Raw genomic sequence first — 23,394 nt, forward strand, 5'->3', positions numbered from 1 at the left:
ATTGGAGGTCAGAAACTGATACCCCAAAATGCAGCGCTTTGACATGTTGAACTGAAGTAGAAGCCTCAGGTCTCTCTGCATTCCCCCCACCTTCCCAACTCTCAATCCTCTGTCTCTCCCAAAGCAGAGGATGGAGTGTTCTCTGAAGTTTCCTCATTTGCCAACGGTTTAGATCCACCCAAGAAGAAAGCAGTTACCTCTGGTTTCTCACCTGAGGGCCATTAACTCCCATATCACAGGAAGAAGGACTGAAGTCTGTCAACACACTGGACAGACTTTTGTCACAAACCATTGTCTGGTTTCTAGGCCAAACTGATGGTGCCCTGGGCCATTGTGTGTTCTCCAAGTCCATTCATTTTCCTCTGAAAATTACTAGCCCTCAAATTTCCATGTTCCTCCTGTCCCCCCTCTCATAAGAAGAAGGGGTTATATGCATCTGTATCCCATTGGGCTATTGAGTAATCATTCCCCTAAGAATCTCCATGCTGTGCATGTTAATAAATTTGTATGGCTTTTCTGTTATTAGCCTGCCTTCTATGAGTTGATTTTTCAGGAAATCTTCAAAGGGCAAAGAGGAACTTTTCCATTGTCTCCTACAGAAACATTTAAAATTCTGTAAAACAATGACAAAGTCAAAAGCCATGTAAAATCTTGTTGTGTTTGTGGTATTTTTGGCAAAATTTTATTTCATATTTATATAATCCAAAATTCTAATATAATAGTTCTAAATAGAATTTTAGGGTCCATGAACTCATCCTTTGTACTTTTGAAGCAGAGGAGGACTGTGACAGAGTCAGAATCTCAGTTTCTCAGTTCCACAGGCTGCTACTCTTCACATGACAGCTGGATAATCTTTAATTTTCAGTCCTGTATATTTATAACACATTTTAACCTGCAGAATGCTGGAAATTATCTCCTAGTCACTCTTCTATCTTGACCAACATATAAAATCACTGCTGTAGAATTCAGTGTTGCAAAATTTTGAAAAAAAATAGTTTTGGTAATAATTTTAAATATCATTGGCATTAGAGTCTGACAGACCAAAATTAAGTCCTTGTGTTATGATTCATTAGCTTAAAGGCATGATGACTGTGACAACCTCACTGAGTCTTGATTTCTTCATTTAAAGATAATAACATGAACCTAGGTTGCAAGTTCTTCATGAAGATTAAGTGACATTTTATATATAATGTGTAAAAAATAGGTTTGACATGTTGTAAGCATTTGATAAATAACATTTATTATAATAATTTTCAGCAACAATAAGAAAGAAAGTCACAGTCCTACATTGCAAAAGATTTAGTATCTGCATTGTTCCAACAGAGGGAGCAGACATATAGAACTCAGTTCCCATTCTTGGTTTATTTATTTTGAGTATTCAACAGAAGAAAGGAGTCAATGAAATGAGAAGACCTGTGCGGGCAAACTAACCTTATGTAGAATGTGTCCTCTTATTATAAAATGAGAAGACAACCACCCTTCAGAACTGCTACAAAACAATGCCTTACCCATCCATTGTTATTACCAATTATTTCCAACTCTCCCCTGCTATTTCCAGAGTCCACCTTCCTGTGGGGAAAAGCTAACCTATAATAAATGTATTTCCTACACCTGAGAAGCCACACAATTATTACATTTTACAAGGAGTAATATTTTCTTTTGCAATTTCTCCCCAATGTACTTTATATCCATCTAGTCCATAGCAGAAATAGTAAAACTTCCAAATTCAATAAACTAAAAAAAAAAGGTTTAAAAGCTGGAGCCCTATATAGACAGAATTATAAATGCACATTATTATGCCATTAAGAAATTGTTTTATAACATTTAACATTATTGTAACATGCCTGTGTTGCACCAATTCATATATACTATGAATAAAGTCACATACATTAAAACACAGAGTATGTTAAATATGGTATTCAGTTTTGTAAAACCAAATTTGTCTGATGTGATGTTTTTCTGGAAAACACAATAAGAAAGCTTTCCATGTATAAATGACAATGGGTTTTTACATATATGTCTAGCTCTCAATGTGTAAATGACAATGGGTTTTTACATTCATGTCTCCAAACTGGATTTTGCAAATTGTATTCTAAATGAAAAATATCGCTCTAGTAAACAAATCTCATAAGACAGCAATTTATCTCAAATAAATTTTTGGCCAAATGTTTAGTCTGTAGGAGAGAAAAAGCAATATATTTTCCTCACCCATCACAGAGTTCATAGCTGAAACCCTTGTAACAAAATACAAATTAATAAGAGAAAATATGCAACTTTATTTAATATAAGTTTTACATGACATGGGAACCTTCAGAAATGAAGACCCGAAAACCCAGGGACAACTGTGTGTTTTTATGGACAGTCATGCAGAAGTGTGATTGGAGGACAAACCGGTATGGTCTAATGGCAGTAAACTGGGGGGAACTTATGAAGGCCTGTTTGTTCGGATTCTTGCTAGAGTCCCTGTGTGACAGTCCTTCCCTCTGGCTAAACAGCAAGACGCTTGTCTCATGAGGGTTTTCAGGAGAGAAGAAGCAGGGAGAGGTCACAGTGACCTTCCTACTTCTGCTATTTTTCTCAAGTGCTAGAGTCCATATTTGGGGATATTTTGAAACTCAATAAGTCTTTGCTGAAATACAGTGTATCTATATTCTTTTATCTTTAACTTTTGTATATTACACACCATTCTACTTTTCTTTTTTTTCTTTTTTTTTTTTTTTCAGACGGAGTCTCACTTGTCACCCAGGCTGGAGTACAGTGGCGAGATCTCAGCTCACTGCAAGCTCTGCCTCCTGGGTTCATGCCATTCTCCTGCCTCAGCCTCCCGAGTAGCTGGGACTACAGGTGCCTGCCACCACGCCCAGCCAATTTTTTTGTATTTTTTTCGTAGAGACGGAGTTTCACTGTGTTAGCCAGGATGGTCTCGATCTCATGACCTCGTGATCTTCCCGCGTCGGCCTCCCAAAGTGCTGGGATTACAGGCGTGAGCCATCTATTTTTCAAATAAAGTGATATATTTGTTAAAATTGTGTATAAACTAATTATAGCAAAATTTTTATAAATAAAATTATTTCAAAGATAAATCTTACATCCTACAGTTACACATAAAGAGTAGTGTTGTATCGGATCCACAGTGTCTAACAGCCTTTCTCTCTGTTAATGTTACAAAACATTGATCATTGGTAGCCCATGCTACTGTCATTTTTATACAAGCCCATAAACTTGAATTTTAAATGAATCACCCAAATGATTTTTCAGGTAGTCATCTTCCAGATGACTTGTAGAATTCTACAAGATTGGCTTGTAGAATTGAAATTTTATTCTGCATTTTCTAACTATCAATAGTTAAAATCTACATCTCAAAAGTGAGCTGTCAAGTCAATGAAGCCTGGGAGTTTGCAGGTTTGGTTTTGAGGCTCCATGTGTTTCACCGTGAATAAGTGTAGACTCACACATTTAAGAAGCATGTTCCACCCTTATATGAATAATAGTATATGAATAATAGTCTTCAACCTGCCAGGCTTGGGGCTTGATAGGCATTATAGCACACTGTATATTGGAGACTTTATTTTATGTCACTAGAACAATTACTCCAGTGAAAATTTAGTTTGTTATGTACTTTGTATAAAACTCATGTCTTCTCACATGAATTACTGGGAAGCCATACCTTTTAAAAAGTTGTAATAGAATTAAAGAAAGTTAACTCCTAGAATAATAGCAGAATTGGCAATTCATATTCCCTCTAGAAATGGCTTTCAAATCTTGAGATGACTCTTAAATTCAAAAGTTTGAGAGTTGAGAAGACATATTATAGGACTTTATGATAACAGAAAAAAATAGCTGTAGGGGTTGTAGGGTAGACTCAGGTTTGTGCACCACGTTCCATCCATGTTATCATAATTAGAGATATCATCTAAAAATTGAGTGAGTTGGTTCTTTTTCCAAGAGTCAGTACAAACTGAAATTCTAAAGAGAATTTTTTAAAAGTTAAACAATTTATGGATGACAAGTTTAAAATGAAATATTAACGAAAATTAGGGCATTAATTAATTAATTCACCCATTCATAGTATTTATTAGGTTCTGGAAAATGTGCTAAAATATATTAAGAAACAAAACTTTAGAAGTCCATACTTTCATGAAATTTGAGATTATTTGGGGACTAGAGACAAGAAATATTATCAAAAATGATGTTAGTGGTATGATAAAAAGGGCACGGAATTCTATGAAAGTAAATATTAGAAGATAATTCAAATAGAAGTTTCAGGAAATTATTTTGGGGGTACAAAATAACTAATAGATAACAACCTTAAATACTGAGGGGAACTGGTTAGATAAAGGAGGGGATGAAAAGAAAAGTGTTTCTCAGGGAAAAGCCATATGTGAGAGGAGGCTGTGATCAGATAACGGAAAGAAGCTTTGCAGGTCCGGGGCAGGGTTCAAGGTGTGCGAGTTGGCAGAAAGGAGGGAATGCATCAAGCAGGTAGCTTAAAGCATGCCAAGGATTGCAAAATTTAGAGCAATGGGAAACCACCAAGATTTTTATGCTGACATAATTATACTTGCATTTCTGAAATATCAATCTAGTTGTAGAATTGAGTCTGGAATGTCGAGTGAGAACTAGCCTGCAGTGACGGTGGTCAGACCTGAGAGAGCGGGGCAGAGGTCAGGAAAGGTGCGTGATTTCAACAGGGAGAATATGTAGATATTCGTGAGTTATCAGATGAGGTGAGTGAGAATGGAAATGTAACCAATGGCAATTAGGTTTCATACATAAGTGAATGAATACTATTACTTTTTCCTAAAAGAGAAAACACTGAAGAGAGAACCTAATGGAGATCAATATAGATTCAGTTTTGGACATGTTTGTATTTTCTATGAGATACATAAATAAATCTCACCCATGGGCCGCAATGGGATTGACATAAGATGTCAGCAAAGATATAAGGAAAGACATGAGATGCATAGAAAACAAACCACAAAATAGTAGACACATATTCTACCTTATCAGTAATTATATTAATGTACATGAATTGAACACTGCAATTTAAAGGCAGACATTAGCAGATAAATTTTTACAAATGATACAACTGTATGCTATCCGCAAGAGACACACTTTGGATTCGGAGATAGGAAGTAAAAGGATAGAAAAAGACAAGCAAACAGTAACCAAAATAAACCTGAAGTGACTATATTAAAGTCAGACAAAATAGTCCATAAGGTAAAATTTGTACCTAGAGATAATGAAGAGAATTTCATGATGATAAAAGAGTCAATCCATCAGGAAGACATAACAATTATAAACACATATACAAGTTCCAAAATACATGAATCAAAACCTGACAGAATTGAAGGGAAAATGTACAATTCAACAGCTGGGTTTTTAATATCCATTTCAGCAATGAGTATGGTGATTAGGGAGAAGATCAAAAAGGAATAGAAAATGTTAACAACATTGTCAACTAACTAGACCTAACAGACATTGATGGAGCACTTTGCTCAACACTAGCAAAATACAGATTCTTTTCAAGGAAGTGCAACGCACATTCTCCAGGACAGACCATCTGTTGGACTGTAAAACAAGCTTCAATAACTCTAAAGAGACTGAAATACCACAAAATATTATAGGTGCTAAAGGATGTGACGCCTCGCCTCACCCATCACAAGGGTCATGGCCAATACTTCTACAATAAAAGATGAGTTAACAAGAGACAAGCGTGACAACTTTGTTTAAAAGCTTTACATGATAGGAGCCTTCAAAAATAAGGACCTAAAGACCCAGGGGAAGCTATTTTTATGCTTCGTTTCGATGAAGAACGGACCATTGTGTAGAGATGTGATTGGAAAAATAGGATAAGACCTAATGCTAATAGACTGAGGGGAGAAATCCAGCAAGGCCTTTCTGGAGTGAAAGAATAAAGAAAACAAACATTGAACATGGATTTTGATCCAGTGGCATTTGCATATATTTTTGAGAAGCAATCTCGACAGCGGCTAGGAAGAGGAGCTGAATCTGTGTGCTTCAATTGCCTTATCTGTTAAATGGAGATAATAGTAGCCACCTTATATGGATGTCCTAAAAATTAATTGATATAAAGATTTATAACAGTCCCTTGGCAAACAATAAAAATTTAATAAATTGCAGCCAACATAGTTATAATCATATCGATTCTTTGGAGTAACCATCCAGTTTTTGCATTCTCATCCACACGTTGCCAGAGGAGACCACAAAAGCATACAAAGACTCGCCTGAAGCCTTGCAGCCACACCACAACAGCGCCGAGACCTCATCAATCTCCCGCACTTTCTGCTAAATCACCTGCCCCACACCTGATTAATGTGCCCCGACCTCTCGTGTCTCATTTTGTAGTCCTGATTTATGTCTTTCTGTTGTGTTGTGAGTAATATGTTTACAGAGAGGGAGAAAATTATAATATTGAAGAAAGGGAAACAAAAGTGTGGCAGTCAGGTATGTGAAAGTTATAGTAAGATTTTTATGTCAATGCAGCTCAACATTTCTGCTATATTCTATTTTGTAGGCAGAACAAAATCTCTCTTAGTTAGAGGCTGAAATCCAAGGGACTTCAATTTATTCCAATTTTCAAGTAGAAGATTTTATTTTACTCAGGTAAACATAGACTGTGCTGTTACATAAATAAATAAATAAAGCAGAAGGTGCGGCATAGATTTAAAAAACTATACTTGGGGAAAATAAAATTAAATAAAATCCTCGTCAAAAGTTCTTGTGCACTTTGAAATTCAGATTGCATCGTGAGCTTGGATTGCCAATATCCTTCATGCTGTTGCTTGCCAGAGTGATAGCTCTTTCCATTCATTACAGATAGAAAGTGACTATGAAGCTTTACAAAGTTATGGGCAGGTGCAAAGCTGTTGATCCCAGCCTAGAAGATACATTTTATACGCCCGTGAAGATTGTTCAAAAAACCTCAACTGTAACACTAAGTTGTTAGAATAGTTTAAGAAAGATTAAGCCAAAGAAGGGAGCTTCATTTTTTGTGCTGACAACACTTACAGGGTTTTAGTTGAACCCAGCCAAGAGGATAAATTGCAAAGTAATTAAGAGGAAGTCTAAACCCAGATTTGTTCAGTTTGCTTCTTAGGATTGTTAATATTAACTGACTTTCACATTCAGATTCACTTAACTTGGCAAATGCCATGAAAACGAAATCACATAAGATTTTGCAGCCTAACATTCTTTCCGAAATGGGAAAAGCTACTCAGCCTAAGAAATATTTCATTTGATTTTGAGGTGTTTCACAGACTATGAAAAATTTAATTTCATAAACAAGTGCCAAACATTTTGTTTGTCTTTGAAAAATAATCATTTCAAGAAGCAATCAACGACTTTCAGAAATAAAACCAGTAGCCATAACAACTCTTCGAGGCATTTTCCCTGAAATGAGTGGGTAGTGACTATTTTAAAGGACATTTTCATTGACTTTGCTGTATTATCTGACACTTTAAGAAATGTCAGAGGGTATTGTTTCAGGAACTCTTATTTAAATTCAGGTTAACGTTAAACGCCTGCTTCTCAGGCTCCATCCAGCTTCCTTTGTGACTCTGTTCAATAACGAATAATGATGAACCATTGAACCACAGACATGGATAAAGACAATCCCATGTTTCTATTACAGACCCAATTCAATGGTTTCCCATGTTCTTTAATTTTATGGATTAGAATGCACAGAAAAATGGTATATTGGACATTAGAGATTTCCTCTCACTTTCCCTACAAAATTTTGGCATGATTCTCCCAGAAAAAAATGAAAAGTAGAAATGGAGATTCCTGTGATTCACAGTGATGATGGAGCAGAGTACATTTCCACATCTGCTTGTGTGACCCTGGTAAAGCATGGGCATGTGCGGTTCAGGCTCAGAGAGGCGTGGAGTTTAGAAAAAACAGCTTAATAGCAAAACATTCACTCTTTGTTTTCATGGATGGAAAGATTAAAATATATCAATTACATTGTTCACAACAATTTAAAAAATCCAGCTTTCTTTTCCAAGCATTTCTCTCACATCATCAGTTTGAGTCCCAGACTGTGAAGTCTAGGGTTATTCAGGTCAAATTATCTAACATTTGCAGGTGCCAATGATGAGCTAGCCATTTTGCATGATAAGTAATCTGCACCCCAATTATCATAATATCCTCCCTTCTTACAGATGGCTTAGCCAAGGAGGAGAAATGTAACTTGCCCAGATTCACATAGCTGAATCTATGTGAAATCAAAATGTTTGATTTCAAAACTTACACTTTAATATCACACTATGCTGACTCTCATTATTCTAAAAGCTGAATTTTGTAATTGAGGAAGAGTTGATTTCAAAATGTCTCAAATCCTCAGCTCAAATTCATGGGCAGTTTTCATTCACTTCTACACAGCATACATGTGTAATATATGTTATTTATACTATAGATTTTATTATGTAAATGTAGTTTAAATTATACATTTTTAAAATAAAAATATGAATTTTCTTTTTCATTATTTCAAGGTTTTTCATGTGCTTAGTTTTAAAAATGAGTTAGCTTCTTTTATCTTTAACTTTTGTTTGTTTTCCAAATGTCTAGTTGAGTCATTCCATTTGAGATGGTAATTTTTAACTTTCCTTGCTTACTTCTAGAGTCACAAAACTTTATCCTTAAACCTCTGGATTTGGCATTATTTTTCCATCTATACTGAATCTTTATTGTATAGGAGCCAGGATAAAAATAAGAATAACTAAGAGGAAAATATTGAACAGCAGAATGAGAAATGAAGAATGATGTCATCAATTCTTCAAATTTTTCCATATTATTTTAGAGAGAAATATGGAATTATTTGCTCTAAAATGTTACCCTAAAACAACAATAGAAAGTGAAAAATCTAAATATCACACTTTTCAACTGCTTAAATAAAAGAAAATATTTAAAAATTTGAGTCAAATGTTTAAAACAAATTAGTTTTTGAATGGTCTTAAATTTTAGGAAAGATAAATAATTCATTAAAGTTCAAAGAATTTACTTTCTCCATTACCTTAAGTCTATGCAACATATTAGTTTACTTTTGAATGAGGAAATAATTCACAAAACTCTGATTTTTACTTTTAGAAGAAATAATTTAATATTCTATAAGAATGATCAAAAGTTTTTATTATGAATGAAAGACAAAATGCTTGTGTAAACATTTATATCTTATAAGTAAGTTTTCTGTTAGTATGCTGTGTTCTGACATCAATTTGCTGACACTAACTGGGTGTCCTGTAATCTAGTTTAATTGTGACATTTACTGCCTGGAGTTAGCACAGACCCACATATTAAGAGCAAAGTCGTTCACATGACTGTTTCCACTTCAGATACCAGCCACAGCTTTGGGTATCTCTAAGCTACCATACTTCTGCCCAGCCAGCTACAAATTCAGGGCTTCCCACAATGTCTTTAGATTGAATAATTTGCCAGAATGGCTCACAGTATTCAGGAAAGTGCTACTTAGAATTATCATTTCATTATAAAATTTGCTCGAATAGCTCACAGTATTCAGGAAAGTGCTGCTTAGAATTACCATTTCATTATAAAATTTGCTCGAATGGCTCACAGTACTCAGGAAAGTGCTGCTTAGAATTATCATTTCATTATAAAGAATATACATAAACTGCCACATGAAGAAGTAATAGGGCAAGCTCTAGGAGAGTCCTGAGCCCAGGAGCTTTCGTCCCTGGGAAGTCATGGCATGCTAGCATCCTGGTTCACTTACATGTTCACCAACCAGGAAGGTCTTTTGAGCCTCAATGGCCAGAGCTTTTATTGAGGTTTCATCACCTAGGATGATTGAGTAAATCACTGGTCAGGTGATTAAATTCAACCTTCAGCACCCCTGCTTTCCCCAGAGGTCAGGCTGGTCCAGAGTTCCAATTCTTGAAACACAAGATTGGCCTTTCTGGGGATCAATCCCAATCCTGAAGCCATCTAGAAACCCTCCATCCCCACCAGGAGCTGCCTCATTAACATAATAGAAATTTTCCCATCACGCTGGAAATTCCAAGGGTTTTTGCAGCTCTGTACCAGAAACATGGGACCATGGGATGAAGACCAGATCTATTTTATATTGTATTATAGATGTCCTCTGTGTGTTTATCTAGGCTCATAATTGATATGGAGATTTAAATAGTTTTTTCTGCCATATACATTTCGATGTTCTTCCACTTTGTTGTTTTAAAATTACTTTCCAAGGTAAAGAATTCCTTGCATAAGGTTCATATTTTCTAAATGCACACAAATTCTTTTGCACTGGTAGCTTAAAATTGTTTAGTAATGGTAAAGATGGTTTGAGACTGAGATAATCACCCAGAGAAAGATATACTTTTTCCTTAAAAATTAGGCAAAGCTACATAGCATTAAGATCTTTTACTAGCAGAGTACATTTTCAGTTGCCCCTACATTACAGAAATTAGTGCAAGACCAATCCAGAAAAAAAGAAGTAGCTGATAGAATTATAGTTTGGAAGCCAGGCAGTCTTTACTTTATACTGACCTATCTCTTAACAATTAAGACTAAGAGAAAGAGAATGTTTTTCAATTTGTGTATCACCTCTGTTAGAAAGCCGAACAGGTCTGATACGGCATAGGCTAGCTAGGTCAATTAGGGATAAATTAGAGAAGAACGCAGACCCAATACAGGTGGTTCAGACAAATCCATTCGTCTTTCATTCATTTAAACATTTTTATTGAGTGCCTGTCATTCTAGAATAACAGCAGTTACAATTCTAGGCATCAAGAGTATAGTCCTTAAGATAGAAACAAATTCCCTGACCTTGGCCGGGCACGGTGGCTCACGCCTGTAATCCCAGCACTTTGGGAGGCTGAGGCAGGCGGATCATGAGGTCAGGAGATTGAGACCATCCTGGCTAACACAGTGAAACCCCATCTCTACTAAAAAACACAAAAAGTTAGCCAGGTGTGGTGGCGGGCACCTGTAGTCCCAGCTACTCAGGAGGCTGAGGCAGGAGAATGGCATGAACCCAGGAGGCGGAGGTTGCAGTGAGCCGAGATTGCACCACTGCACTCCAGCCTGGGTGACAGAACGAGACTCCACCTCAAAAAAAAAAAAAAAAATTCCCTGACCTTATGAAATCTACATTCTTCTCTAGGAGTCAGAGAGAAGCAAAGAATGTGAAATACAATGTTAGGTAATAATAAATGATATGAAAAAAGTAAAGAGAATAAAGGGATAAAGAATGATAGAGTGAGATGGTAATTTAGAAAGGGTGGCTAATGAGGACTTGTCTGATGGGTAACGTTTGCCAGAGACTGGAATAAGATGAAAGAATAAACCATACAAATATCTAACAGAAAAACATCTGAGGCAGAAAGAATAAACCATTCAAATATCTAACAGAAAAACATCTGAGGCAGAAAGAACAGCAAGTGCCAAGTTCTTATGGAGGAAATGAGGTTGGAATGTTTAAGGGATAACAGAAACCTGTAGCTAAAATATGGTGAGTATAGTAGAGAACAATACAAGACGTGGTTTGAGAAATGGCTGGGTACCAGTTGATAGACGGTCTGTATAGACTAAAATAAACCTGAAAAAAGGGAAAGAAAATTAGAAAAGAACAAAGGCCTTGATTATAATTACCAAAAATTGATTCATTTTAACATCAATTTAACACAATTTTAATAAGTAGTGTGTTCCAAAGAAAGAAATACATATGGTCAAATAGATTTAGAAAATGCTGGGTTAAAACCATTAAGCCTTTTTTTTTATTGTAAAGCTTTTTAGAACATTTCCTCATTTAATTTGTGTTCAATCTAATACAGAGATTGTAATCAGAATTTTTCAAATTTATTGTCCTGAATAACTTTTTCTTCTAGTAGATTATCTGCCAGGATTAGGGTTCCACTGAATTCCTTTAGAAATCGTTATTAGTTGTCGAACACTGTAAAAAGATCTGAATGGTGAGAGGTGTGTATTTAACACCAAAACTAGAAATGTAGTTTAGATGTTATGTTCTCTATCACTCTCCAAGAAAATATACATAGAGAAAAGCATTGAAAAAAATAGAATACATGGAGTGAAGTTTTGTAAGGAGATACAGCCTTTAAAGGAACTAACTTTCCAAGTAAAAAAAAAAAAAGATATTTAGTTCTTCAAATATTCCTTCTGCCTTCTTTTCCTTTCTCTCTTTTTTTTTTTTGAGATGGGGTCTTGCTCTGTTGCCCACGCTGGAGTGCACTGGCATGCTCTCAGCTCACTGCTTCACGGGTTCAAGCAATTCTTCTGTCTCAGTCTCCTGAGCAGCTGGGATTACAGGCCTGCACCACTATGCACAGCTAATTTTGTTGTATTTTTGGTAGAGACAGGGTTTCACCATGTTGGCCAGGCTGGCCTTGAACTCCTGACCTCAGGTGATCCACCTGCCTCAGCCTCCCAAAGTGCTAGGATTACAGGTGTGAGTCACTGTGCCCGGCTCCATTCTCCTTCTGAGCTTTCGATTATACATATGTTAGACTGGTGTTGTCTCACAGATCGTGGGTACTCTGTTTTTGTTTGCTTGTTTGTTTGTTCCCATGTTTTCTATTTGTGTTTCATTTTAGGTAATTTCTACAGACTTTTCAACTTTACTAATTCTTTCTTCAGCTGTTTGGAATCTACTAATAATCGCTTCAGGGCAATCTTCATCTCTATTAGCTTTTTCATTTCTAGTATTTCCATCTGACTGTTTTTTAAGTCTTCATCTCTCTGCTGAAATGACCTATCTGGTCTTGCATGCTGTCTGCTTTTTCCATTACAGCCTTTAACATGTTACTCGAGATTAATACATTTCCAAGGCATAGCTGAGTCTGGTTCAGCCTGCTTGGCTCCTTGGGAGAGTATTGTTTTCTTCTTGTTATTTTTTGTGTGTCTTAAGTTTTTTGGGGAAAGTTGGACATCTTCTTTAGAACTGTAAAAATGAAGGTTTTATTTCTTGCTTAGAAATGAGCATGCCTTTCCTTCTTGTAGGTCTTTAGTGTGGAGAGTTGAATTATTAATCTAATTAGGAGTTGAACTGGGCTTAGGTTTGCTGTGCTACGGTCACCTGTAGGTACCACAGGTTTAAACTTCCTCTGGAGATATGTTGGGTTTAGGGTTGTGGCTGCTTTGCCAGGGCCAGGGCATTTTTTTGATGTCTCTTCCTTTTGCTTTTGGTCTTCCCTGTGACCTATGCACCTATGGGTCTTTTTCTTTTCTTTTCTTTCTTTCTTTTTTTTTTTTTTTTTTTTGAGATAGGGTTTCACTTTGTGCTCTGTGGCCCAGGCTGCAGTGTGCAGTGGCATGATCTCAACTTCTTGCCTCCCAGGTTCAAATGATCCTCCCACCTCAGCATCCTGAGTAGCTGGGACCATAGGCACATGCCACCATGCTCAGCTAATTTTTAATTTTTTTTTTTTTTAGAGATGGGGTCTCACTATGCTGCCAAGGCTGGTCTCAAACTCCTGGGCTCAAGTGGTCTTCCTCCCTTGGTTTCCCAAAGCACTGGCATTACAGGCATGAGCCACTGGGCCTGGCTTGTCTCCTTCTTGTAAGTTACATTTTGCTAGCAGCTTGCTCATTGGCAGTGTGCATGTGTGGATGGGTGTAACTTCTGTTGTTCTGGATAGGCCTCAGTCCTAGGCAGGCAGTGAACCCCTGGGTGTCAGTGTAGGGGTAGCCTTCTCAGTGCCCTACTTTTCCTCCAGCTGCTCTAGGCCTGGGTTCCATGTGAATCCTGTGCCACCACTCCCCATTTCACCACATATACACAGATAAAAACTTTGGTTTCACAAGAGACATGGGGGAGGGATCCTGGTGAAATTCCTCACTTCTCCTACAGTGGTTACAGTTTTCTTTCCCCAGTCTATACTACAAAACAAACTTTCTCAAGATTCTTTAATTTTCCTCCAATTCAGGTAGAAAAATTCTGCAAGAGAATATGGACTTCCCCTATATATGTGGCCCTTAGTGCTTTACTCTGCCTCAGCAAGGCACCCTCAGTCCTCATCAATCGACCAGTCACCTGTGCTGAGCTCTTGGCACTGGTCTCATCCTACCCTGGTAAAACAGTGCTGGCATTTCATCTCCTCCTGGAGGCTCCTGTCTCTCCTTAGATTTCAGGACCATTGGTTGTTCTGCTCAGCTTTCTGGTGGGTTCCAGAAAAGTTGTTAACTCACCGTTTATTTAGGGTTTTGCTGTTGTTGTAAGGCTAGAAGTGACACTCATTTCATCTGTCTTCGTGGAAACCACTCAACAGATATGAAAAAAAGAAGCAACATCAACAAGTTTACTAAGGCTATCACTAGTTTAGTCATGGTAGCAAAACAATAGATTTCTTATATAATTATCACATCTGAAAGTGATAATATAATCACTATTGTAAAGATCAGGAATAAAGTCATTTTCTTATGGAGTCAGCAGTTTATAGGACTGGTGGCTCAAGTCTCCAATGAGCTTGTGGACTAGAACAAGAGAGAGTGACCACTCTTTGGTTCTTTGTTTATCGTAGGGAGCACAACAGGCTTCCCTGTGCCGGCAGCGGACATGACGACGCACTGGAAACGACAGCAGTGGGAGGTGTCATGTTTGCTTTTACACACCTCTTGCCTCTATAAAAGCCTGCACTTAAAATTTAATTTTTTTAGTAAATAGCTCTGAGTGTATTACAAAGTGTACATTCAGTTATCCACAATTATTTCTTTCTGTTTCTAATGTGCCAAGAACTAGTGCATGCTAAATTTAAGGGAAGATACCTGATTCCTCACCAAAAATATTGGTACATAAAATTGGGAAGAAAGTAAGCAGCATCAATCTGTTTATAAAATCTCTTTGTCTCAGCTTTTTCACCTGTGAGATAGACCATCCCATATTATTCATTAATGATATTTTTTGTGACCAGCAGACTTCTCAGTGGTCAGATACATGTACCTCGAGCTTTAAAGGTAGGAACCATCACTCATAGTGACCAGATTTGCAGAGGCAGCCTCTCCCTTCTGTCCCACAGGAGTCTACAGGGTATCCTGGGGTCCTCAGTGCCCCCTCTATGAAAATCCCACGTCCTAAATGGATTGTGTGTAATTTCTTTCTTACCCAGACCCATTCCTCCTTCCTGGTGCCTTCCCTGCGCCATTTCTCTTTCGTCCCTGGCCCAGATCTCTACCTTGTCTGACGGGCCGTGGCACTTGCTTCCTCTACTACATCGTGACACTTGATTATATCTTGTCTTACATCTTTCTCCAAAGATTTCATGGATCATGTCTTTCCAAAATTACTAGACTCCCTAAGGGGGGAAGCATGTCAGTCTTATTTTGCATCCTCACGCTCCCTTGCACAGTGTCAGACACAGAGCAGGCATGTGACAAATGCTAGGTTGCAACAAGTCTGAGTTTCTTAATGGAAGAAATTTTGAGAGAGAAAGCGGGGGTGCTTTGCTGAGAGATATCAACTCATTGAGTATAATGAGGAAGGAACCCGCCAACCGCCGTCAATTAAGAACTGGAGCAAAGGGGCTGAAATCGCTGTAACGTGCTCCACCTGAGCTTTCTGCCGTCCAGGGCCGCTCTGTTTCCCTGGGGTGGAGGCTGCCACTGCTGGCAGCTGAGGCTGAGCGTCAGGGTCTCTTCCTCCCCTCTCCTCCTCGTCCTTTCGGATCCCGGGCCTTGAGGCCGCGCTTCCGCCTCAGATCCGCATCAGGACCCGCGACACGGGGACTCCTTCCGGACTGCAGGCGCTGGGCGGCGCCCTCGCGTGGTTCATTCGCAGGGGACAGCAGGTTTCCCGCCCCGCCGCGTGGGGGCGCGCGATCTGCCGTCTGAGTTCAATGCGACTCCGGAAGGGCGCGAGAGAGCCGCGCAGGTGGCCAGCTCCTTACGCGTGTGTGTCCCACAGCACCCTGGCTTTATCTGGTTTAGTGCTCATGGTTCAATCGGGGAATTAGGCAGCGTGTCCCCATGACAGCAGACGCGGGTGACGGCTCTTGCCTCCCTCCCCAGTGCGCACCCCTGCTGGAGCGCAGGAGCTTCCTGCAGGTTCGCGCCAGCTCTGGCCTGACACTCAGGGCAAAGCGGCTCCAAACTGCCCGCTGAGCGCACCGCACACGCACACACAGTCCTTGCCCTGCAGGCTTTTCCTGGACGACTGCTGAAGTTCTAGCCGATTCCACAGCCAAAAACATGGAATACCTTGAGCAAAAACCATTATCCAACACTAGCCTTTTTTTTTTTTTTTTTTTGTCAATGACCTTTTCTTACATTAAGAACAGAACAAAGCTGGATCTGCCATATACCTGGGTTGAATTTACCAGCCAGAACATTAGCAATTACGTTTTGACCAATAATATCAAGTCTTTTCAGAATATCTCTGGGGAAAAAACAAACTAAAACAAAATGACAGCAAACAACCTTCCCATAGCGGCCAGATTCTAAGTCTAGTGCTTTTAATTGAAAGAGGATAAATTTGGCCAACTTAAACTAGGTCATATTCCTATGGGATGAAAATAAGAAAATAAACATTTCTGGTCAGAAATTTGGATATGATTAATTTTAAATGGAACCTCAATTAAAATATGACAACTTGAATTTTCAAAAAAATATCTTTGGCCGGGCGTGGTGGCTCACGCCTATAATCCCAGCACTTTGGGAGGCCGAGGTGGGCGGATCACCTGAGGTTAGGAGTTGGAGACCAGCTGGACCAACAAGGAGAAAGAAACCCCGTCTCTACTAAAAAGACAAAATTAGCCGGGCGTAGTGATGCACGCCTATAATCCCAACTACTTGGGAGGCTGAAGCAAGAGAATTGCTTGAACCCGGGAGGTTGCCGTGAGCCAGGATCGCACCATTGCACTCCAGGGTGGGCAACAAGAGCAAAACTCCGTCTCAAAAAAAAAGTCCTTTTGTTATGCTATTTTAAATAAAACTTTAAACACTTATTGAAAGTATGGTATACATTTAAAGATAGCTTTTCCTCGAAGAAAATGTCAGCAAGGAAAATCCTTGAATTCTGTAACATATGGTGTTTTTGAGTAGCTATATTCATCATATAAAAGCAATTTATATTTTTCATTAAAGAAATTCAAATTTTACTTATTTGACACTAATACCCACACACAGGAAATTTCAAACCCAAGGAATAATAAATTATCGTTATTCTAGAAACCCTGGTACCACCTTGCTCTACCACAGCCATTGCTGTGGTTTTCATCTTTGGATGTCTTGGGTGCTGAGAGCTGGCCCTGCATCCCAGGCACATTCAGATTCTCTGGCAATCAACTTTTGTGGGAGAAGGGAAGAAAATACGATGGGGTAGAGAGAGAAGTTGGACACTGATGCAATCAACATCAAGCCTCAGCCAACCCCCAAGGCAGTCTGAAACTGGACAGGCTCTTCATGGTTGCCCAGGGAGGCCAAACAGGGAGAGTCTTTATACCCTAGCATATGCTAGTCATGGGGAGACAGATGCCGGAGGGAGGGGGCCTGGACTTCAGCAAGTGGCTTTCTTCAGCCTGAGGTAATTCGCCAAATGTCTGGGGAACTGCAGGTGACAGCTGCGTCTCTCCCAGCAGTCAGGGAGTCAGTCTTTCAACCTGCAATTGGAGCATGCAGCCATTTGGGGACTTTGAGTTTGCAAAGTAAGGAGTGCTTTGGTCTGGGGTGAAATCTTTGCTTTTCTTTTTGTTGTTTTTCTTTTTTTTTTCTACTGGGGAGAATCGTATTCTTAGGCTCTGCTTCTTCCGTGGGTCCCACTGTCTTCAGGAGAGGCCTTCTTGGACAAGTAGCCTCCTTTCCTTAGAGAGCAGGTCATGGGGTTTCCAAGGTCACAAGTAATGTCTACCAGACATTCTGTTTACATACAGAGAAGGGAGACAACTGTCTCAAAAAGTCTCTTTATTAAATCATCCCCTGGTCACCCTGTGTCATAGCCCTATATTTTTCCTTTTATGGATTTACTCCAGAGTGGGAGGAAACTCACATTTTTTTCTGCTGTCTTGGGCTATGGCTTCACCTTTTGTTTAAAAATCAATCTCATCTCATCTGCTATTTTCCAAGAACTTTTCAAGAATCTAGTCTATTCATAACACCCTTTCTGGTTTTTCTGTGCTATGATGACTTTCTTTCTTAAACCTGCATTTATTTTATTCCATTTTGCTCTTGAGCAGGAAGTCTGTGTATTAACTTCTGGCCTTGATTGCAAGTGCCAAGTCAGCTCAGTAGAATGGAATGGGTATGGGTTGTGGCTTCAGGCAGACACTTCACTCAGGTCTACCACTTACTATGCAACTTAGTGTCAATCACATACCTTTTGTGAGACCCAGGGTCTTTTTAAAGTGGGAATAACCAGAGCGGTGGCTCATACCTGTAATCCCAGTACTTTGGGAGGCTGAGGCGGGCAGATTACTTGAGGTCAGGAGTTCAAGACCAGCCTGGCCAACATGGTGAAACCCCATCTCTACTAAAAATACAAAAATTAGCCGGGCACGGTGGCGGGCACCTGTAATCCCAGCTACTCAGGAGGCTGGGGCAGGAGAATGGCTTGAACCCAGTAGGCGGAGGTTGCAGTGAGCTGAGATCACATCACTGCACTCCAGCCTGGGCAATAAGGCGAGACTCAGTCTCAAAAATAAATAATAAAATAAAGTCGGAATAATAATATGTACTGCATAGATTAGACATAAGGATATAAAAATGCTTAGCATAATGTTTGGTATAGAACCTGCACACAAGTAATGGTTGTCCTCTCCTTTCTTTGTATTTGTATCCCTCATAACTTTTTTTTTTTTTTTGAGACGGAGTCTTGCTCTTGTCGCTGAGGCTAGAGTGTGATGGATGATCTTGGCTCACTGCAACCTCTGCCTCCTGGGTTCAAACCATTCTCCTGCCTCAGCCTCCCTAGAGGTGGGATTACAGGGGCCCACCACCACACCTGGCTAATTTTTGGAGTTATTTTTAGTAGAGATGGGGTTTCACCGTGTTGGCCAGGCTGGTCCTAAACTCCTGACCTTGTGAGCCACCCGCCTCGGCCTCCCAAAGTGCTGGGATTACAGGTGTGAGCCACCACGCCCGGCCTGTATCCCTCATAATATTAATATGCCTTGTGTTCTCATGAAAAAGAAAATCTTTAATACAATCCCAAATCCATCAGAAAACGAGACACACAACCTTAAAGACTCAGTGAGGCTTGGTTTGTTTTTAAAGTGATCGCTTAGGCAATAGTGCCTATAATATCGTCACCACCAAGTACTGCCTTGAGATTTCACAGAATGTCATATGTGACAGTGATAGCATTTTACATATGCCCTCTTGCTTAACATATTTGTTTTTAATAATTTTTTTATTTCTTTGTAAACTTGACTGATTAAAATAAAGATAAACTAGTTATTACCTAGAAGCAGGAGGTCAATCGAAGACTAATCTACAGATATATGAAATTCAGCTGGAGTCATTTATATGTAATAGTTGTATGACGTCCGAGAAATATCACAGGACTAGGCCTTCTACTTGCCAGATCTGTGACTTTGCTTTGAGCTTGTCACTTTGACCTTTAGCCTCAGCGTCCCAGCAGAAAACCTTCTTAATATGCCTCCTGTGTTAGTTTCTTAGGGCTGCTATAACAAAAGTTCCACAGACTTGGTGGTTGAAACAAGAGAAATGTTTTCTCTCACAGTTCTGGCGGATAGATGTTCCAAGTCAAGGTGTGGGCAGGGTTGCTTCCTCCTGGAGACTCTGACGGAGAATCTGTTCCATGTCTCTCTCTGTTCCATGGAAGGACTGTATATGGAAAGTGGTCTCCAAATGCCAAAGCAGCTGAGAAACCAAAGAACGAGGCAGACAAATCCAGCTTGTCAGTAGAGGGTGATTTATTGGAGAATGTGCAGACAGAAGCACGGTCTTGGGTGGACAGGCAGATCTCTGCACCTGTTACCCCCAGACCCAGGGCTCATAGGGAAAAGGTGGACGTCTTCTGTATGAACAACTAAAGGCAGCCCTCCAGAAGAGGCAAGAATGCCAGGTACGTCACACCCTATGATTTGTGCAATAATGTCAAGGTTGACATTTACACGAGGCACAGTACGTAAAGTAGGAATCAGGAGGCATTCACAGGACTGGGGTTGATCAGAAGTCACCATGGCAGATGGACATCAAGGTGACGTCACTTTTGCTTCCCACTCTCCTAGTTTCTGGCAATGTCCAGCCATCCTTGACGTTCCTGGCTTTTGGTGCATTGCTCCCATCTCCGCCTGTCACTATCCTGCTGTCTTTCCTCTGGGAGTCTCTTTCTGTGTTTTTACCTGGCATCCTCCTATGTGTCTGTGTCATAATTTTCCTCATCTTATTCAGACACCAGACATTAAATTAGGGCCCATCCTAATTCAGTCCGACCTCATCATAACTTCATTACATCATCAAAGACCTTATTCCCAAATAAGACCACTTTCACAGGTCCTGGGGATTAAGACTTCAGCATATCTTTTGGAGAATAAAATTCAACACGTAACATTTCCTAAACGTAGAACATTTTACAGTGGCTATGGTAGTTAAGATATTGTGTGTCATGAATCTAAAACCAAGTAACCAAAGATGAAATATTTTGAGAAGGATTGAATTGAGTTGGAAATTATGAACAAAATGAAACTGAGGACAGCAAGATTAAAGGGAATTGGGGAAGACCTTTCTAATCATTCCTGCTCATCTATGTACCTCTGCTCCATTCTTCTCTCTAGTTGTAAATTAATGTTCTCTGTTTTCCATTTTGTGTCACAGAACATGGCTACCAACAATGTCCCAGGGCTGAAGAGAGACGTCAACCAAGAAGATACCAATATGAACCCTTTTTAATAGAGGGAGATGGAGAAGGAGAAACCTCAGAGACTTGCCTACTGACCTTATTTTTCCCCTCAAAAGAGATGGGCTTATTTTCTGCAAGAAAAGAGGCTTAGATGGCATTTTTAAAAGGAACCAATATTAAAGTTTTGTGAAAGTTTTTCTAGGGAAGGACAGTTATTGGTGGTAGGATGGTGTGGCATGTACGTTATAGATGATAGAATTGAGGGTGTGTTAGGGCCCAGGTAAAGGCAGGACACCATGTGTGTTTAGTGGGCTGACTTTGTCTTTGTCTGCTTTTCATCAGCAATGGTCAATAACTCCTGTGTGTCAGACGGTTACTAGAGGAGGATGTTAGACAGTTGCTAGGTGAGCCAAGCGTCTTTACACGAACAACCCAAGGGGACACTGCAAGTTTATTCAACCTTATCTGCGTTAGAGTATCTTCACGGCCACATGGTAGGTTACAAGATGGATATATGAAGTTTTAGTAAAATAACTTTTCAGATTTCCTTGTAGATATGTCTAACCCTTAACTTCCAAGGAAAAGCAACATTTTTTAAAATAAGTCAGGCCTTCTTAGTAAATGTGTGTTGAATTACTAATTTTATAAATTGAACTCACAAAGAAATAACATTTGATTTATAAATATGGGTATGTGTGGTTATTTCATCATCAGAGGAACTTTAAGAGCGACCCTTTGCTCATTTATAAATCCACTGACTCAGGTAGAGTCATAGGGAACAGAAAGAAGCCCACATTCTTGCCTCACTAGTTCATTAGTTTTTAAGCAAGATATTTAAAAATTACCTCTAGCACACTAAAAAGTACTGTCTTGCCAAAACTTTAGTTTTTTTCCTTTCTCTTTTTGTTTGTTTGCAATGGGCAGTCTAAATAGAATATCAATTTAAAGAAGGCCAGGGCATGGTAAATTGATTTCTTTATAATCTTATTTTCTGTTTCTCCTTTTTCTTATTTTTTCTTTCTTCTTCTCAGATGAAATACTCTTTTCAATATTTGTTAATTACCTATCCTGATATTTTTAAACTACCATCTCCCTCTCTCCAAGCTTTCCTTATTCTCATTCCCCAAATAATATTAGTCTAAGGAAGTATCTTTCTAAAAGCTTTCCCACAGGTAGGTGATAAAAAGCTGAGGAGTTTTTCTTCTTTCTTTTCAGTGGGTGTTGGTGTGATCAGTGACGGGAGAAAGCAGTTTCCCATGCAGTGCAGTTCTTGCGAAGGGAGGAGTAGAGGGGTGGTGTCTGTTTGATGAATAGCTTTCATTGTTTTTTATTTATGTTCCCTAAAGCAGTGTTCTCCGGGCAGAATACTTGATTGTAAAAGCAGGAGACTTGTATTCACCTTCTCGTTTTACATTGATTTTCTGTTCTGCTTGAGGCCTTTGTGTTTATAAATGTAAAAAGAAAAAATTAAGAAAATCTGCCTGTATTTCACATGGCGATTTTGGGCCTGCCTCTTGACTGGGGCACCAGTTGCCTTTTTCATAGGAAAATGAAGAGATGTAGACTTCACATCCAGCTTATGCACTAAGCTTCCCTAGAGGTCATCCACCTGTGGGTATTAAATGGGGCTGTAATCGTGGTCTCTGCTGGACTTTATTCCCCTGTGCTCATAGTTTTCAGAGTGTTGGTGAGTGATTCAAGCAAGTACGGCCAACTGTGTTACCAGCTATCACACGATGCCCCATATTTCCTTTTTTCTCCCCTTTCTGCCATCCACTGGGCATCAGAACCCTCTGTCCCCTGATTCAGCTATGACTCTCTGAAGCTTCAGGGCGTTGTCATGTTAGGGGAGAGTGGGGACAGACGTGCCTTTCTCTCACATACTGTCAGAGCTCCCCCAAGCAAGGGTGCCAGTGTCACAGTTTCCAGGGAACAGCTGCCTTAGGTTTCTATTAATAGGACCTGTTCATCCCATTAGACCTCTGTATAGACCCCATGCTGTACTCAGGATCTCTCCACATTTTCATCCCATTAGACCTCTGTATAGACCCCATGCTGTACTCAGAATCTCTCCACATTTTCACTTGCTTGAACTTGCTGTGGTGCTACAGTTTTCATGCCCTTCGGGTGAGTTATGCCCTAGGATGCCTCACAGTTCCCCAAAGTGAGCTTTGTCCAACTTAAGTCAAAACAGACATCTCTCTAATGACTATAGTCTGTACAATGTAGATACTATATTCAGGAAAAATAAAAAAATATATAAATACAAATTTGTATATATATGTGTATATGTGTGTGTATGTGTAAGCCCCAATATGTGGTGCTTTATAGATAATGAGAATATTTTCTTTGAAAATATCAATCTTATAGAAAGGTTTACAAATAAGAAAAAATAGAAATAGCTTTTATCCATATTCATCTATTTTTGAAGTCTCCAACTGTAATAGTGGATTCATCTATTTCTTCTCGCATTTCTATCCATTTTTGCCTCACATATTTTGATGCTCTGTTGTTAGGCTCCTGCCTGTTAAGCACTGGACTTTTTGGAGAAATGACCCATTTATCATCACTTAATATTCTTCTTCTTTACACCTGATAACTTTCCT

General features: G+C 39.2%; 1 long non-coding RNA gene across 1 annotated transcript in view; it reads left to right on the forward strand.

Annotated features, from left to right (window-relative positions):
• Nucleotides 1-21,469, forward strand: part of LOC129035400 (uncharacterized) — a 206,838-nt gene extending 185,369 nt beyond the window's left edge. Inside the window, exon 4 of the long non-coding RNA XR_008502185.1 lies at nucleotides 20,764-21,469. This is a non-coding gene — a long non-coding RNA (uncharacterized LOC129035400). The remainder of the gene's footprint in view (nucleotides 1-20,763) is intronic.
• The last annotated feature ends 1,925 nt before the right edge of the window (nucleotides 21,470-23,394 follow it).

The sequence above is a fragment of the Pongo pygmaeus genome, chromosome 3 (genome assembly GCF_028885625.2).
Source record: "Pongo pygmaeus isolate AG05252 chromosome 3, NHGRI_mPonPyg2-v2.0_pri, whole genome shotgun sequence".
Classification (NCBI taxonomy): domain Eukaryota; kingdom Metazoa; phylum Chordata; class Mammalia; order Primates; family Hominidae; genus Pongo; species Pongo pygmaeus.